This window comes from Salvelinus sp. IW2-2015, linkage group LG18 (assembly GCF_002910315.2).
Source record: "Salvelinus sp. IW2-2015 linkage group LG18, ASM291031v2, whole genome shotgun sequence".
Lineage (NCBI taxonomy): Eukaryota > Metazoa > Chordata > Actinopteri > Salmoniformes > Salmonidae > Salvelinus > Salvelinus sp. IW2-2015.
The window spans coordinates 53,049,525-53,056,485 of record NC_036858.1 but is presented as its reverse complement, the minus strand read 5'-3'; the positions used below and the strand labels follow the sequence as shown (position 1 = coordinate 53,056,485).

General features: G+C 40.0%; 1 protein-coding gene across 2 annotated transcripts in view; it reads left to right on the top strand.

Annotated features, from left to right (window-relative positions):
• The window catches only part of LOC111978110 (leucine-rich repeat-containing protein 1), a 77,059-nt gene that overhangs the window by 7,032 nt on the left and 63,066 nt on the right, over nt 1-6,961 (top strand). Inside the window, exon 1 of one of the 2 annotated variants that reach the window (XM_070448601.1) lies at nt 149-349. The exons of the other annotated variant lie outside the window; for it this stretch is intronic. The gene's annotated coding sequence lies outside the window, so the exon portion shown is untranslated. Of the gene's footprint in view, nt 1-148; nt 350-6,961 lie in introns of those variants that run through there. 2 annotated transcript variants of the gene reach the window in all.

Genomic DNA, 6,961 nt, shown 5'->3' with positions numbered 1-6,961 from the left:
ACTGTCCTTCTCTCAGCACATATCAAAGCTGCAGGCTAAGGTTAAATCTAGACTTGGTTTCCTCTCATATTTTTTATTTTATATATTTTGTAATTTTTTACATTTAACCTTTATTTAAGTAAGCAAGTCAGTTAAGAACAAATATTTTTTTACAWTGACGGCCTATCCCGGTCAAACCTGGACGACGGTGGGCCAATTGTGCGCCGCCCTATGGGACTCCCAATCACGGCCGGATGTGATACAGTGGATCGTAATTGCTCCTCTTTCACCACAGCTGCCAAACTAACCCTGATTCAGATGACCATCCTACCCATGCTAGATTACGGAGCAGTAATTTATAGATCGGCAGGTAAGGTTGCTCTCAAGTGGCTAGATGTTCTTTACCACTCGGCCATCAGATTTGCCACCAATGCTCTTTATAGGACACATCACTGCACTCTATACTCCTCTGTAAACTGGTCATCTCTGTATACACGTCGCAAGACCCACTGGTTGATGCTTATTTATAAAACCCTCTTAGGCCTCMCTCCCTCCTATCTGAGATAYCTACTGCAGCCCTCATCTTCCACATACAACACCTGTTCTGCCAGTCACATTCTGTTAAAGGTCCCCAAAGCACACACATCTCTGGGTCGCTCCTCTTTTCAGTTCGCTGCAACGAGCTGCAACAAACACTCAAACTGGACAGTTTTATCTCTTCATTCAAATACTCAATCATGGACACTCTTACTGACAGTTGTGGCTGCTTCGCGTGATGTATTGTTGTCTCTACCTTCTTGTCCTTTGCTGTTGTCTGTGCCCAATAGTGTTTGTACCATGTGTTGTGTTGCTACCATGATGTGTTTTTCATGTGTTGCTGTCATGCTATATTGTCTTAGGTCTCTCTCGTTATGTAGTGTTATGGTGTCTCTCTTGTTGTGATGTGTGCTTTGTCGTACAATTTTTTTTTACAAAAAATCCAGCCTCGTCCAAAGAGGCCTTTTTGACCTTCTCTGCTATGGCGCTCATTTGTAAATATGAGAAATTTGGGATCTTATATGACTTGACTACGTTAAATAAAAATGAAATAACACATATGGAATCATGTTAGTAAAAAAAAGTAGTTAAACACAATCAAATATAATTAGATTTAGAGATTCCTTCAAGGAGCCCTGCCATCTATAGCCTTGATGTCAGCTTCAATTTATCTACTTGGAACAATGTTATCTCCCATCAATGCCCAGCTTCATGAGGCAGTTACCTAGAATGTGTTTCATTAACTGGTGTGCTTGTTAAAGATTATTTGTGTAATTTTATTTCCTTAATGCGTTGGAAGCCAATCGAGTTGTGTTGTGACAAGGTAGTCAAGGTATACAGAAGATAGCCCTATTTGGTAAAAAGACCAAATCCATATTATGGGCAAGAAGCCTCAATAAGCAAAGAGAATGACAGTCCATCATTACTTTAAGAAATGAAGAGTCAGTCAGCAAAATATCAAGCGCTATGAATGAAACTGGTTTCATGAGGACTGTCACGGAAAGGAAGAAGAGTTACCTCTGCTGCAAGAGGATACGTCATATATAGAGTTAACTGCACCTAGATTGACGCCCATAAATAAAGCTTCACCAGGAGTTCAAAGTAACAGCACACTCATCAGCTGTTCTTCAGAGGAGCATGTTGAACTCAGGCTTCATGCGAATTGCTGTCAATTGCCTGCTAAAGAAAAACTATCAGGAACAAATAGAAAGGAAGACTTGCTTGGCCCAAGAAACACAAGCAATAGACATTAGACTGGTGGAAATGTGTCCTTTGGTCTGATGAGTCCAAATTGGAGACTTTTGGTTCCAATCGACTTGTCTTTGTGAAATGCAGAGTAGGTGAATGGATGATCGCCACATGTGTGGTTCCCAACATGAAGCATGGAGGAGGAGGTGTGGGGGTGCTTTGCTGGTRACACTTATTTAGAATTCAAGGCACACTTAACCAGCATGGGTACCACAGCATTCTGCAGCGATACGCCATCCCATCTGGTTTGCGCTAGTGGTTAGAGCATTGGCCCCTGTTCCCCGGGCGCCGAAGACGTGGATGTCGATTATGGCAGCCCCCCGCACCKCTCTGCTTCAGAGGGGTTGGGTTAAATGCTGAAAACACATTTCAGTTGAATGCGTTCAGTTGTGCAACTGACTAGGTATCCCCATTTGTTTTTCAACAGCACAATGACCCAAAACACACCTCCAGGCTGTGTAAGGGATATTTGACCAAGAAGGAGAGTGATGGAGTGCTGTATCAGATGACCTGGCTTCCACAATCACCCGACYTCAACCCAATTGAGATGGTTTGGGATGAGTTGGACTGCAGAGTGAAGGAAAATCAGCCAACAAGTGCTCAGCATATGTGGGAACTCCTTCAAGACTGTTGGAAAAGCCTTCYAGGTGAAGCTGGTTGAGAGAATGCCAAGAGTGTGCMAAGCTGTCATCAAGGCAAGGGTGGCTACTTTGAAGAATCTCATATCTATTTTGATTTGTTCAACACTTTCTTTGGTTACTACATGATTCCATATGTGTTATTTCATAGTTTTCTTCATTATTATTCTACAATGTAGAAAATAGTAAAATAAAGAAAAACCCTTGAATGAGTAGGTGTGTCCAAACTTTTTATTGGTACTGTATATCTGCCTTAATTTACCAAAAATGTAGACCCTTAGCTTTCATTTGACACCCAATTTGATATGTGACTATGAACTTCACATGTTGGTGCTCATGGGTCCTTTTTACATGGAAATGACCCAAGGTAAAACATTAGGGAACATTGAGAAAACATGCATTTTCATCCCATTCATCATTCTCTAAGCTTTCATTTAATATCTTTGTGTGAGAGTAGGAGAAGAGGGGAGCTCCCTTGCTTTGCATGCCATGCTGTAAGAAAGACCACAACCATAGTTGATGGTGCTCCTTGGCATGTAACTAATACKATCTAGGCTAGCTGAGTGAGCGCAAGACGAGTCAAACAGAATAAATCCCCAGATCACTGTTGTACTGTAATGTGCTCTGCTCATTGTGTGGTCCCATCACATTTGCTATCAAGGTGGTGATGTAACACCACCTTAACACAAGACAGGCCTATAGTATTTACAGTTGGTCATTTCCATGTAATAGGACCCATGGTGTCAAATTTGGTGTCAAATGAAAGCTAGGATTCTATATTTTGGGGAAATTAAGGCATAGATAMATTTTTCAACCATGTTCCATCCCAGAAATGTGTAAAAAGCAAAGGCTTTGATTTCTGGTCACTCAGATGGGGAATGGGGTCTTTAAAAAAGTATACYAGAAAAAGTCTTATAAGATATTAGAAATACACCAACACAATATTGTTGAAGTAACGGCCCATAACAATTAATATCAACATTTTATATTTCGTTTTTCAGAAAGTATTTTATATTGCCTAATGTCTTGTCATTTTGTTACCAAAAACGGACTTATCTTTAAGATATTTTCAGGAAGGATTATGAGAGTTCACAGAAGTACCAAGTAAAGGTATATCTACAAATGTAGTTATAGTTAACACTATTAAAGCTGATCTCCCCCCCAACTTTTTTTTTTGTGTTTTTACTGATAACTATTTTGTTTATGAATTATTAAGTTATTAAAGCACTTCACACTGTTACCAAAACGGTAACRGTGACCGCAATTGAATTGCCCACAATGGGGAAAATCATAGTATTCACAAAACAGTCAGAATAGGGCAAATAACKTTTTGGTCCACCAGCCACTGTGGCAGGTAGATTTAAAAAGAAAAAAATTAATAGTAATCTACCAGCAAAAACAAGGTTTTAGATTTTTTTTGCTAATTTATGTATAAAAAAACAAATRCAATATAACATTTACATAAGTATTCAGACCCTTTACTCAGTACTTTGAAGCACCTTTGGCAGTGATTACAGCCTCGAGTCTTGTATGACGCTTTAAGCTTGGCACACCTGTATGGCGCAACTTTTATTTGGGAGTTTCTCCCATTTTTCTCTGCAGATCCTCTCAAGTTTTGTTAGGTTGGATGAGGAGTGTTGCTGCACAGCTATGTTCAGGTCTCTCCAGAGATGTTCAAATCTGGGCTCTGGCTGGTTCACTCAAGGACATTCAGAGACTTGTCCCGAAGCCACTCCTGCCTTGTCTTGGCTGTGTGCTTAGGCTTGTTGTCCTGTTGGAAGGTGAACCTTCGCCCCAGTCTGAGGTCCTGAGCGCTCTGGAGCAGGTTTTCATCAAGGATCTCTCTGTACTTTGCTCCGTTAATCTTTGCCTCAACCCTGACTAGTCTTCCAGTCCCTACTGCTGAAAAACATCCCCACAGCATGCTCACCTAGGATGGTGCCAGATTTCCTCCAGCAGTGACGGCTTGCATTCAGGCGAATGAGATCAACTTTTGTTCATCAGACCAGAGAATCTTGTTTCTCATGGTCTGAGAGTCCTTTAGGTGCCTTCTGGCAAACTCCAAGTGGGCTGTCATGTGCCTTTTACTGAGGAGTGGCTTCCGTCTGGCCACTCTGCCATAAATGCCTGATTGGTGGATTGCTGCAGAGATGGTTGTCCTTCTGGAAGGTTCCCATCTCCACAGAGGAACTCTAGAGCTCTGTCAGAGTGACCATCAGGTCCTTGGTCACCTCTCTGACCTCTTGGTCAGGGATGTCACCTCTTGGTCCTTCTCCCCCGATTGCTCAGTTTGGCTGGGCTGCCAGCTCTAGGAAGAGTCTTGGTGGTTCCAAACTTATTCCATTTAAGAATGATGGAGGCTGCAGTGTTCTTGGGAACCTTCAATGCAGCAGAAATTTTTGCTACCCTTTCCCAGATCAGTTGAATTTACCAAAGGTGGACTCCAATCAGGTTGTCGAAACATCTCAAGGATGATCAATGGAAACAGGATGCACCTGCGCTCAATTTCAAGTCTCATAGCAAAGGGTCTGAATACTTATATAAATAAGGTATTTTTTGTTTTAATACATTTGCAAAAAATTACTTTCACTTTCATTATGGGGATTGTGTGTAGATTGAAAAAAAATACAATGTAATCGTTTTAAAATGCGGAACGTAACAAAATGTAGAAAAAGTCAAGGGGTCTGAAACTTCCGAATGCACTGTTACCACCTTCACTTATTTGCTTAACCAGAAACCAATAACCAAATTGTCTATACAGACAGAGATTCAGTGAAACAAAATCACATTAATTGATTATCAAACAAAGTCGGTGAAGTCACAGGCTTTTGGTCGGGAGTAGGCCTAGGCTACTAGGCGACTGCGAGTTGTAGAGCAAAATAATCCATTAGTTAATCTACATAACATGGCAAAATGTTCTAATAAATGAGCATACTAGACAAGATGATCATGGGCAGCACTCACCTCAATTTAGGTAACATTTTCCCAGCTAATGTTAGCATAACCAATATCCAAATGGAGATTCAGGGAAACACAAAATCTGACATTATTGATTTATCAAAACGAGTCCCCACGCTTGTCTCACAGCATGATGGTGCTGTCCCAATCAAACGGTGCTGAATTTATAATCTAGTTGATCACATGCGGGTAGGCTATTGCTTCAAATTTATTACAAGGAGTGGATGACTTTGTGAGTTTCAGTAAGCAACATTTTGATACATGCCTTGAATTGCATTTGCCTACTATTCCAAATTTCAGTCACAGGGAATTTATTTCCATATAAATTATTTTATGCATCCATCTGTTGTGGTTAAGAAAACAGTGCATGCTTATGTATTGTGTAGGGCTGTTTGGTGACCGTTTACCGACACAACGCGGTCATGAGTATGAAGGCAGTCAAATTCACATGACCGTCTAGTCACAGTAATTAGGCTTCTCCAAGCTCTCTACTGCTGGTCATTAGTAGCCTCCGAACTTGCTAACTGCCTGGTACTTAGTACTCTATTGTCCTCTAATCACTCTGACATCAATGCAAAGTGTTAAATCTTCAACACTCATGAGAGCCCTTGATCTCATGTTGCGCAACATTTCTATAGGTTATGCAATTGCAGGAGAATACAGAGTTTTGATGGCCTCTTAAAAAGAGGATCCCATCTTTCTATAGGCTAGGCCTACGAATTGTATTTATTTATTTATTTATTAACTTTCCTAATATTAAGCACATAAGTTATACTCCTGTTGTAAATATAAGCAACCTGGCTGGCATGTAAATAAACCACGGGGAAAAGCATSCACCATTCGCTATTTAAGTGCATAGATGACATGTTATTTTTCCCACTGCCCCTGTTTCGATACAGGTGCATATGTTATTTAGTATATGTAAAGACAAGATTAAATCAAGAATAGCCTGATGGGTGAAATATTAGCCTATCACTTGTGAATTATATATTATCACTTGTGAATGATGCCCAGCATAAGAAACAATGGCTTTTTTTGTGCAACTTGTTTGAATCATAGTCGTCTAGCTCATATGTTTTAATAAGGTTTGTATCACAACTAAAGTGGCCAAATAACTTCTTAATTAAGCACATTCATCTGCTTTACAAGGGGTGTAGAGCCTAACTGGCATACATAAACAGCGAGTGAGTTTCAAGTTTGGGAAAGATAATTTCCACCATAAAAATGAACCCTTTTCTAATAAAAGCATTACATGCATAATTGCATTTGTGGTCACTTTTGATAATGGTGTTTTCCTGCTAATGGAACATTTGCACTTATAGCCTACTACCATGTGCACATTGCTGTGCTTGTAATGTGAAGAAATAGCTGAATAGTTTATAAAAACTTTAAGCTAGGGATGCACGATATATCGGTTTTTCTTAAATAGTCTACATTTCTTTATATCATGCTTCCTAGACCTGTCTAAAATAAATAATGGCTTTATTGTGAAGGTGTATGATGGATTTATTAGACTTTTAAAAATGGCTTGTAAGCTATGTGTGGAAGCCAGGAGATGAAATTAACAGTAAATTACTGTGTGACCGACCAGTTTTCATTGA